The 12,779-nt window shown below is 39.0% G+C and overlaps 1 protein-coding gene across 1 annotated transcript in view; it reads right to left on the bottom strand.

Moving 5' to 3' along the window:
* The window catches only part of LOC121513485, a 124,894-nt gene that overhangs the window by 39,971 nt on the left and 72,144 nt on the right, over positions 1-12,779 (bottom strand). The window lies entirely within an intron of this gene.

Below are 12,779 nucleotides of genomic sequence, written 5' to 3'. Positions count from 1 at the left end.
CATTTCAATAAATAAAATTCAAAAATAAGAGTAGCCTGTTTAAATATCTTCTTAAAAGATTGCATGTTTACATTTTCTGACTCTTTCCAGGTCTCACCCCTGACAAGTATCATTATTGTTGAAAAAACTAAAACTGGCACTAAAAACTGAACTAAAAAAAGCAATTTTTCAAAATAAGAACTAAACTAAACTAATAAACCAGCAACAAAAACTAATCAAAACAAACCCAAAATTTAAAAAGAAAACATAAAAAATAAATGAAAATTTAAAAAAACAAAAAAAAACAATGGAAATTTCAAAACTATTACAACCTTACATGGGAGGACTAACACAACTTTAATATTGGATTTGAAATATTCTCCTTCTGTTCTTTTGTGTGTGTGTTTTTAGAATTGGACTGGGAAGAAATTTTAGCAATTTTGTGAGTATAGCACAAAGAGAACTCAGGGACGACCCCAAGTAAGCAACTATACAGCTTTTTATTAGACTGGAAGAAATCTCATCATTCAAACCATCAGAAAAATGCTGCAACACAAAAAATGCTGTTTGTCATATCTTTTATTAATTTAGAGCATTTACTGGTCATACGCTGACAGTGTTTGCAAGTGAACAGTTCACATCTCCTCATTCACTTCAATTTATTCCACACCGATGGTGAAGGCTGCCATGTTGAGAAGCCATCAGTATTACTTAAACCCATTTGTACACATCCATACATTTTCATGCCACTGACCCAGCAGTGGGTGCAAATAGGTGTTAACAGTCTTTCTCTAGGACCTATCAACAAGTGACTGCAGGAGGTGGGGATCGAAACTACGACCTTCCAATTACAAGAAGACCGACTACTAACTGAGCCATGGTCGCCAAAAGAACCAAGAACTGAAGCCATCGACAGTCTGCCTGCATGATTCTAAAAACATTCATGTAACACTCGATATTCCAGTTTTAAAAGATAACAGAAGGACATCTTAATCCAGTCACAGGTTCATTTTCAACCAGTTCAAAGAAAGCTCAAATAAGATCATACTGCTATTTTTTTTCTTGATTTTCTGCCAAGAAATCTTAAAGACTATAGTTAGTGCTTATAATGTCATTTTTATTTGCCTGAGGCAACAATTTTGACCCATAAATCAACGTACCATCACAACCTGCATACTGGTGACTGTATTTAAACAAGCTTTCAGCAGAACTTTTTTTTTTATATACTGTAGGTCAAGATCATTCTTGTGGTTTTTAGCATAGGAGTTTTGGAAAGCAGCTCTTAGAAAGTTTGTAAAACAACAGAAAGCTCTAAATGGGGAAATTGTATTGCATTCACATGAACAAACAAAGGTTGTTTTTTCTATTTCTCTTTGTTTTTCTTGGTAAAATTTACATTTGTATAAGGCTTTCACATGCAAGAATAGAAAATAACTGTTTTCTGAGGGTAGTGAAATCACTAGGTCAGGATTAAAACCGAAGTTTTGTGGGAAAAAAATAAATTATGCTCTGTGTTTCTGAGTAGATTTTTTTCCCCCTGTTTTTCTGAATTTTTCTGACAGCACCTAAAACTCCCAGCTGATACTGAAACTCTCACTTGCATGTGATTGCTGATATTAGTCTGTCTCTCCCTTGAGCAGCCTTTTTAAAAGTATAGCCAGAAATTACAATAACATTTTGTCCTTCCCAATACTGATTCCAATACCAGGGCATTGGGTGTCAGCCGATACGGAGTACCGATGTGATACCAGTATAAACTTGCTAGACCGACTGTGCTGTTGAAGACTAGCAAATTATTTTAGCCCGACATTTGACTCAGAACAAATAGAATCATAATCTACAGCCTCTATGAGCCCCTTAAACTTGTTCTTCCTGCTGATTATTTTAGTTTTAATGCTAGGTATTAAAATAGCATTAACACAGGGGGCTGCAGCTCAGGCTCTTTCTTTCTCTTCATTGTGCTCTATTAAAGGCAGCATGACATGATGATGGGACAGCCTTCCATTGGTTGACAGACCCTCAACAAAATGAACACAATATGATGGTTAGCATTCAAGCTAGCATTAATAAGTGATCGAAAATTGATTCAAATGGACAAAAAGATCTTGAATATTGGGTTTACTGGTGTGGATTTAATCTTTAAAGCCCCAAAAAGTCACCTGAGTTCCAGGCTCACTAGAAGTGCTGACTTAAGGGATTAAAAAGGGTGGATAGCATCAATGGGACTAGCTTCAAGAGGAAAAACAAGTAAGATGCAACGATTTATTGTTCAGAAGGTCTTTAACTTTAAATGTGTCACTTCTTGTCATGTGTGAAACTTCGGTCTGGAAGGTTTTTGGACAAACACATACAGAGAATAATTGTCACGCAGTCTCCAAACTTTGCTGCTGCAGTGGGTCCTTTGGTTCATCTCCACTGCTCTGAAAACAGAAGCTCGTGCATTTCACTCCACAGTAAGTTCCTTTTTCCGTGGTTAAGTCTATGTTTAAATCTTTGATCTAGTATCTCTAAAAGTAGGTCTGTACCCAAAAAGGAAGTCAAATACCCTTAGTTTAAGTCAGTAGAAAAATGACATGAAAATAGTCTAAAATGCAAAATAGTGAAACTTTAAAATGCGTTAAAAAGGTGATTAATCTTGATTAACTACAGAAATTATGAGATTTATCCCAGTTAAAAATGCTTATCTTTTGACAGCCTTAATTTCTAATACTGGTATTTGAATCAGAACAACTCTAAGTATAACCAAATGTTTTAAACCCAAACACACATAAAACTGGATCAGATTAAACAGTCAGGATGCATTTGCTTCCTTGAAAGTCCTGCATCAGAGCTTCTGCTGTGATTTTAAGTAGATATTTCTACATGAATAATTGCACATCCAGCTAAATGCAAATTATAACTGTTTAGCCGACTAGACTAAGGTCAGAAAACTCATTCTGTAAATCAGCTTTACTGTGTGCGTACAAACAAACTTCACACCATGATGGTGCAAATTTGGCTCACAGGCTGTGTCTACGCAACAGAAAAAAAAATCTCTTCACCTTCATAATTTTTTTCTTGTGTTAGCAAGACTTCCAGGACTTTATTTTTGATATAAATTAATTCCTGAAATGATGAACTGGAGTATAGTGTTATTGGGGTTACTGGAGTGGTCACCTCTATGGAGACACTTAAAAACTTGGAAGAGGTTTGTGGGTAATTCTGGCTCTACAGGGTCTCCAGGGGAGCCCCTGTTAAGAAAAAAACTAAAGTTAGGAGGGAATGAATATCCTGAACAACTAACAAACTTTATGTCTGTGATCTGTTTTATGTTTCATATTTTATTTATTTTTCTGTGGTAGAAGTCCAGTCATGTAATAAAAACATTTATTGCCATATTCAAGCATGATGACGGGCATCTATGTAAAGGTTTGCACACATCGCCTCTTGTTATTTTTAGACTAACAGGCAGAAAGCCATGCTCCAGGCAAAAAAGGATAAAACAACAGTCCTTTCATTCAACCCCCACACACCTTGCTCCAGTGCTCTGCTGGAGAAAAAAGGGGAATAAAATAGAGTGACCCTGCCACTAGCAGCTCTCTTTTTTCCCCCACTGCTCTCTTCTTCCTCCCCCTTGCCGTGTGAAATCAAATTTCCATGTGGCTCCCGTATCTGTTGCACAGCGAGGTGATTTATCAGGGATGCAAAGAGCATGCAGAAACAATCTTTATTACATCCATTTCCTGCTTGTCAGCCGGGATCATGTTGGCTGTTCATTAAAGGCGCGGCGCAGGTGAGGAGAATGCATCCCGATGCCTTGATAGATTGTCTGCTCCCCTGTGGTGACAGCAGCTGGATGGATTGAACAGCGGGGGGTGAAGAGGGAGGAAAAAAAGCGCTGACTCCGTCGCTGCCCCTGTCAGACACACTTTTACAAAGCCGGCCAGTGTCATTTCTACCAAACAGCAGCGCACACACATGCAGAGTTCTGACACTTTCGCTGGACTGGAGCCAGGAGCCTGCCTTAATGCATGGATGCATTCACACAGTGGGCATCCACAGACGCAAGTATTTATGGGCAATCATTTAGAAATATAGAGACATATGATGTAAGAATGAGCTCCATGCTTTAACATAGTCACCTCTCTCTGACCACCCACGAGCATAAAATAAACTGCAACTGAGTTTAGCCCAGTTTCAAGTCTTACTTAAATCAATATTCAATAACAAATGACTACATTTTCCTTTAGTGTTGCTTGGCGACCAGTTTGTTACTTGTCAAAGTCTTTGCTGTTTAGTGATAATCATGATAATCACGCTCTTATTATGTTGTGCAAAGAAGCATCTCAGCAGCAAGCAGCTGTGTGTTCAGTGGTTTGTGTGTGTGGCTTTTTCTAAATAGTCAGTGTTTGTTGTGGCCTGTGTTTACTCTGCATATAGGGAAATATTCACAGTTTCTCAGACAGTACGATGATGATGCAATCACTGAAGTATAAGCTGGCCACGCAGTGGCATATGGCTCATAGCGCATGTAAATAAACTGTGCTTACTGATCTTTTCTTCTCACACTCACCGACCACTTCATATTCAACTGCTGGTTAACCCAACTGTCTAATCAGCCAATTACATGGCAGGAACCACTAAATATAGACATGCAGACCTGGTCAAATCAACATATATCACCATGTACTCAGGGACTCAGACATACAAATGACAAGTAGCAGTGTGTGGCTGGTATGACTACAGAGAATCAACCTTATTTCTACACACATCAAGCGCCACAATCTGCCGGCAAATCGTACTGCAGAGCAAATCACTCTCTCTCTGGTCTATCAAAGCATTTCCACTGCCCGCTCCGCTCTGCTTCGTTTGAGATATGCTGCAGGTCTATTTTCAGCGCCGGCCACTGCCAAACCGCGTCAATTCCCATTGATCAGAAAGCTCTAAACAGGAAGTCACAGGCGTATAATATCTGGTTCTTTCAAAATACAACACAATGCATGGACCCTCAAACATAAATCACCACCATATCAACATTACATCTTGGAAAAAAGTTTGGGAAGCACTGCTGTAAAGGACAGAGCTGACAAATCTTGTTTTTTACTTATATGAGTGCATAATGATGTTGTTACTCAGAGGAAAAGAGAAATGACAACCTTTATATTGTAGACAAAAATGCCACCCAAAAAAAGTAAATTTAGCTTCAAGGTTATTTACCACCAAACTGCTGCTTCATCAAAAATAAAGACAATTGCCCATCCGTTTCCACAGGTATGTAGAGCTTCTCTATTGGACGATGTTTGCTGGTGGGTTCAGAGGTCAGAGGACAACAGACACTGTGAACGGTCTTTCACCTCAGGGGACAGAATTCCAGCATGGGAGCAGTCGCAGTCAAACATCTAACTATAAAACACTGATGAACAAAAAGGATTTAAAATGTACAGCTCCGCTGTAATATTGAGATTTAATTTCCCAAACAGACCTTTTATGATTGCAACACCTCTGTAGGACAGACTGTTCGACACAGCGTGAGCTGTAAACGCTTTTCAGGCTGTAAGGAAACACCTCATTAAGTCAATCAGCTGAGGCTGTAGAATATCAAAAAATACAGCTCTCCCTCTTAAAGCAGCTACGTAAGACTTTATAATCAGCCATAAAATGTTTTATCACACCTCCTACATCAACAGATAAACACCACAATATGGAAACATAAATACAGCTCTGCAGCTACACTGGGTTCACATTTTCCCTCAAAGGGGTGCTTTTCAAGATATAAATATAAACTAACTGTTTACAAAGACATGATAACGCGCAGGGTACAATATCTAAATCAGCTCCAGAGTGCAGTAAAGAAAGGCTCAAGAAAGGTTTACACATATGGATCCTACAGAACATTGCTACACTGTGCTAAGCTGTGCAAAAATACTGAGAAAGGCCACTTCTGAAATCACTGCCATGTAAAAATGCCATGAGTTCATGCAATATCTTTGATGCTGCTCAGCATTCTTTGTGCATATGTGTCTTCTTTTCTCTACCTCCCTATATAAGACTTACTTATGTACACAGTCTCATGTACCAATGGCATGTAATGACAACAGCATGAGTGCAAATCAATACTGAAGTGTTCTTGGGCTGGTGGTGAAAGTAGGGTGCACTGTGAGATACTGTCCTGGGTCAAGGTGGATGGAGGGTGGATGGAGGGTGGATGTCGTTTCACGGATCAATCTTTAACTCACTCACTGGTCATCATCAGTAGACAAAAGCCTAATGACTGTTTAGTCTGTGGACACAGATGGCAGTCTTTTATTACTGCTAATAAAAGGTTCTCAGGCCTTATTTTAAAAAAATGCATAGTTGAAGATCTGGGGAATAGTTATTGATGTGTATGCACTCCATGCAAAAAACATCTGTAGATTTATAATGACAAGTAAATGCTCAGTTACAGCCGCTACATGTGCATTTACAATCACAACTCTGTAAGTCCTTTAAACTTTTAATGCAGAAAAACAAGCTGTTGACAACAGATATCGAATGAAAGATTCCAGAAACAAATGTACAGAAAGCCTTCTAGCATGTTAACAGTGTTGCAGATTAGGGTGAAATGACTGAGTATATTTTCATCAGCATTGTGATATAAAAATGCACGATGAATTCATTGCACTGAGAAGCGATAATTCTCAATAAGACCTATACCTGAACAATGACACTGCTAACATGACCAATCAGATGGCACTCAGGACTATTCAGATCAGTAGAAGTTGTGTAACTGGCAAGATAGACAAGACAAGAAAGAGAAATGTGGAATGCACATGCTTTTATGAGAAAAAGAATAACACCTCTACAATTTAAAATTATTTTGGCTTACTGAGTAGTCATGGCAATATTCAGAAGCAATATGAAAAACCTGCAAAGCAAGCAAAGATCAACACTGAACTATTCAAACAAAACCAATATCTGACAGTTGTATCATATCATTTGAAGCTCTTAAGATGAAATTGCCCTATATTGTTTACTCTCCCCCCTCATACTTTAAAATTCTTTACCTTCTTGTTTGGAGTCAGGGATCTTGATATTATGATGACTTTAAAGGCAACGAGAACACTTATTTAAAAATGCTATGGTTCCTTTTTTCAATGCTAAACCAAATGTACAGCAGCAATCCGTGTTGTCTAATTTGGAAACAGCGGCACCCCCAAATGAGGCAAACAGAGCACCTGCAGGTCTCAGAGTCTCAAGAGGAGAAAGCTTCAACATAGTTTCAGAGAAACAAGATCCTAATTCAGATTCCATTGACTTAGAACAGCCAGCTGTACCAAGATTATTTTGGCTGTGCTTTAGTTGCAGAGTCAGTTGTCTTTCAACAAAAGAGTCAGGGATTTGATTCGTCACTCCTGCAGTTAGTCCCAAATTGCTCCCACTGCTATATTAGTGGCACATGAATGTGAAAAAAATATCAGTGGTTGATACTGGGAAATACTGAGGATCACTTTACTAATGGCAGCCTTCACCATCAAGTCCACTGAAGATTTAACCAGTTGTGGCTGGCGGACAGGAGGCAGTAGGGCGTTGTCCCTACCTACTCTCGCTAAAAAGAGAGGACAGAGAATAAGTTCACTGATGTTTGAAAAAAAAAATTGAAATATGTTTATAAACAGCTAGACTATATAAATATGATGTAGTTAGAGATTAAAATGTGTAATGTGCAGTAAAATAGTAGATTAAAAAGGTTCTATTTTATGTTATTTCCAGGCAGAGGTGGAAAAAGTACACGACTATTGTACTGGAGTAAAAGGACAGTGATTCTGGTTAAAACTTAAGTAGAAATAAAAGTACTGGTCTTTAAACCTGCTCAAGTGAAAGTAAAAGCTTTTAAATTTAAAGTTTACTTTAAGTACTGAGTAGCTACTGAGGAGCTGAATATGATTGTTTCCTTTCAGCAAAAACAACAAGGTTGTTCAGGTAAAGTCATACAGCTATGATAAACTACATATACAGCAATATTAACAGTGTTTATTAAGCACAAAGAGTTAAATTTAGTACTTCAAATGAGTCTATATCGGTCCACACTATATATATTTAGTCAAACTACACTTTTGAAAGTGTTTAATATTTTAACAATGTGACATAGCTGTAGAAAAACTGTGGCAAGGCGGGTCTCTACTGGCACGAAAGAAGCCGAGTCAAACTAATAGCAAAGAAATGCAGGTTGATTAAGAATGCTATGCGTTCCTTTAGGAAAACTTAAAATCAAACTTTAACCCAGTGGATATCTGCACTCATGGTGCAAAACTGTCTCAACTCAAAAAACAACAACAATCAACCAGATATACCCAAAACAATGCCAAGAGGGAACACCATGCAAAAGGCAACACCCAAACACAACTTATTAGCCACATATAAATACATCTAAAAATATCTTAAACATCTAAACGCACTGCCCAAGGGCATGATTTAGAAGATTTGGTGAATTTTTCATGGGTGTATTTTTCACATACTCAGCTCTGCTGCTCATCCCACAAATGCATGTTCCTTACAAATATGGCACCACTTAAAAGGAAACAATAAGGATCAGTATAAGCTTAACTGTAAAGAATTGTTACAAAGAAATATTCTACTAAGAAAAAATGTCTTCACTTTTTGTGCCAAGTTTAGTTATAGTAGTTTAGTCTTTAAACTGAGATTACCAAAACCGATAGGTGAAATCTTGCTAAACCACACAGCTTTAGTTAAGTCTTCCACAGATAAAAGCAGCTACTTCACATCAACATAATTTACATTAATAACTGTACCTCTTTAGTGCCTTTTGCTTTTAAATCAACTACAGTCTATTTATGGCAACTAAATAACCAATGGACCTCTTAAGGAACCCAAGGCACTGTAATTCACTACTACAGAAAGGGGACTAAATAGAGATGTTAAACATCCAGTTTTGTTCTGCATCAATCAGACCACATAAAAAAATGCATGTGTATTTAGAAATTTACAGTGCATTCATTGTACATGTTTACAGTTTATTTTCTTTTTAAAGGGGACATTTTATGCAAAAATCCCTTTTTCAGGTTTTTCTTACAAAAACATGTGCCCCTGGCCCGTCCACAATCCCTGCAAATACCAGAAAAATCAATTCCCTCCACCCACCCTTCTGAAAATCTGTGCTAAAACAAGCCGTTCTCAAATTTTCCCCTCATGATGTCACGTGGGGAGTTAGCGCCGCCCCCAGTTCAGTTGGCCCACTCTACTTGGAGGAAAGTTCTGCCCTCCTCTTCTGATCCTCCTCTTAGCTGCCAGCTGAGAGGAGGATCAGGAGCGCCACATCCATTAAGCCACATCCATTTCCTGAGAGGGGTGGAGTCAGATAGCTCAGCAACATTTAAAGCCACAGACACAGAAACAGCTTGCTCTGAGCAGGGCTGAAACAGAGGGGCTTTTTAGACATGCAAAAATCCAATATTGGAGTGTTTTTTCAGCTACAGACTTCACAGGCATGTTTTGAGGACTTGTAAACTTGTCTTAAAGGGGTAAAATATGTCCCCTTTAAGGAAAGGGATCTATTTACAAGAGGAAGTTGTTTTTCTGAAAATGTATTTGCATTGTCTAAAAACCCAATTTCTCTTAAAAGTATTGGTACCTGGGGAGCAGGTGGCCTGGTGGTTAAGGGCGCTCCCCATGTGCGCGGGCGGCCCGGGTTCGGGTCCGGCCTGTCTCTCCCCCTGTTTCCAACTCTATCCACTGTCCTCCTCTATCTAATAAAGGCACAAACATGCCCAAAAATAAATCTTAAAAAAAAAAGTATTGGTACCTGACTTTACTTAAGGGTGTTTTTGAGGACAGAGGTATTTCTAAATCAAAGCCATAAAGATGCTTGCCCATTATGATGTAACTAAGGGTGAAGAGGATGAAAGAAGAATAAGGAGCAGGTACTGTATACAGGTATCATGGTGTCTGTGATTCAATAGTTGTAGTGACAGGCCCTCAAATGCCAATTATATTACCTCTAAAACAAAAATACAGGACTGAAAGATTGAGAGGAAAAGCATTCTAGAGCCAGGGGAGAGGGGAGGTGGGAGCACTTTCACTCAAAGAAAAATAATTTATTTCATTGTGATATCAAAATCAATGGGCATCGATTGAAAGGTGGGTAAAGGTGAGGGTGTACATGATCCTTCAGCTGTGAGGGGCAGACTGTCAGAGGAGGAGAGAGACCCATGGAGAGGAGGAAAGAAGGGTGACCACAAGAAGAAGTCACCTCCTATTTAACAAAGAAGAAGGGGAACAAAAAAACGAGGAAAAAAGACCAAAAATGAGAGAAGAGAGCAAAAGAAATGGAGAGAGAAAGAGAAAGAGAGAGGGAGCTCTGGCCCGGTGGAATCAATACAGAGAGGTGGAGCAGAGTACAATAGCCTCAGAGGAAAGGAGATTCAGCGGTGCAAGTCTAATACTCTCTGTCTCATACACACAAATACATTCACACAAGCTCGCCCCCTCTCTGAATCCTTTTTGCTCTTGCTTTCTCCTGACATTTCCCTCTATATCCTTCCTCTGTTTAATTTCTCTCTCTTTCTTTCTCACTTGCTTGCTCATTCTGTATCTACCCCCCCCATACTGCACCAGCTATACCCACACAGGCCCACCCATACACACAAACAGTCATGCAAACGCACACAATGAATAGCTGTCTGTATGCAGAGGGATGCAGAGAAAAGGAAAGGCCTTCTGTCCAACCATAATGGGAGCATCTTTCTTCAAAAACAGACAGTGAAGTAAGAATCAACACACTTGCAGGCAGATGGATTCAAGTGGACAAGAACCACCCCCCCCACACACACACACACACACACACACACACACACCCACACATTAACCACACACAACAATTACGCACATGCACACAAATATGCCATTCTTTGAAAAATCACACAGTTATAGGACGGTTTCTCAGAGTGCTCTTTCACACACATACTGCAGAGTCAGAGCCACTTGGTGGGGAAAAAAAAGAAAGTGTCACACGAACATTTTAACACACGCGCGCGAAACAGCACGCTCCAACACTACTTCAGCTCTATCAGCACTTGAGACTAGTGAGGCTTCAATTAGTTCTTGATGAATGAGCCCATAAGATGCCGCTCTCTCATTTCCCTTGTTGCCAGATATCCCAGCAATCAAAGAGAAATGAATTCTCATTGTGGCGTGACTGAGACGAGAAGATGATGGTGGTTGTGGAGGTGTGGGGGGGGTGCACTAACATAAATCATTCACCCCCTCCATCGAGGGCCAGAGTTCAGCTTCATCACACCAAACTTGACAGGTCTGCACCATTTTTATTCATTTTGGAGATGGCATACAACAGTTACAGAATACTGCACTTTTCAAAGTGGGGTTGTATGAGGTCCTTATCAATAATAATTATATAAACCACATAATTAACCTGCTTTACAGCACTGTTAATTTTAAACCACTACCTCTAAAAATTATGATTGAAAATGTAAGTTGACCACCTTTCTAATGAGAACTAGACCAAGACTAGCTAAAATAGATCTTTAATGATAAAAACCCTGACGAAAAGTATGTTGGTTTCTGTCAGGGAGACTAAAACCAGACTTTAATGTAAGTCCTGGACTGTAGGACATTCAAAATTCATGATATTTCTCCACTGTGCATATAAGAATTTAACATTTGTCTCTTAAATAATCTCAGACTGGGAAGCGGTAATGTCAGAATTCACCAGTGTTTGCCCATACCTAGATAGGCCCAGGTATTTTTACTGCCATCCCAGGGTATATTTCCTATTTTGTATTTATTCAATGTCAAAATTGCATGCTTTTCTTACTCATTTATTGTTCTATGTGTCTAATTGTGTGCTTTGTCACACCATTCTTGCTGATGTAAATTTGGAATTTCCCCTTTTAGGACTAATGAAGAAATATATTATCTTGTTGTATATTTGCAGATTAATTTTTCTTCTTTTTAAATCTGTATATAATTGCCAAACATACCAAAGACAGGTGTCGACTTTTACTTAAATCAACTATTTGAAAATAAATACTTCAACATTTACTTAAACATTTCTTCTGCAGGTGCTTGTACTCCTGCACACTAGCATGATGGCTGCAATACAGTATCTAAGCCTTCCTACAAACATCTAATCTTTGATGATCACAAAATATGTAGTGAAACATGTAAAGAAGCAAGAGATAATATTTGTGTCTTTGTCTATATATCTATTGCTAATGAATTCTGTCTAAAGAGCAGAGACAAACAAGAACTTAACCTTAGAAATGAGACCTGTACCATCCAAGTAATGTCTCCTTCTGTGGGAAACAGTCTAAACAATATAATTATTAGTCTAGTCTGAATAAAGGGGGGGCTGAAGCCTATCCCAGCTGTCATCGAGCTAGGGCGGGATACACCCTGGACTGGTTGCAGTGCATATAAAGACAGACAACCATGCACGCTCACACTTACAGCCAATTCAGAGTCACCAACTAACCCACAGCATGTCTTTGGTGGTGGAAGGAAGCCCTGCATGCAGGTGTAGAACATGCAAACTCCACACAGAAAGGCCCTGACCGGGAAGCAAATCAGGAATCTTCTTGCTGTGAGGCAACAGCACTAACCCCTGCACCGCCATGCTGCCCCACTACAGACTAGAGCTGCACAATTTGGTTATAATGTGTCTTTGCAGTTATACTGGATTATATTGCAATTGCAAGAAAAATATATCACATGAATTGTATTGTAAGTCGACATGCTTGGTTAGCAAGGAAATGCAGAGTGTAGCGAGAGTCTTCAATTGTGAATTTCTCAATATAAAACCCATTAGG

The sequence above is a fragment of the Cheilinus undulatus genome, linkage group 8, assembly GCF_018320785.1.
Source record: "Cheilinus undulatus linkage group 8, ASM1832078v1, whole genome shotgun sequence".
Classification (NCBI taxonomy): domain Eukaryota; kingdom Metazoa; phylum Chordata; class Actinopteri; order Labriformes; family Labridae; genus Cheilinus; species Cheilinus undulatus.
The sequence above is the reverse complement of the archived record's forward strand: the minus strand, read 5'-3'. Positions and strand labels throughout refer to the sequence as shown.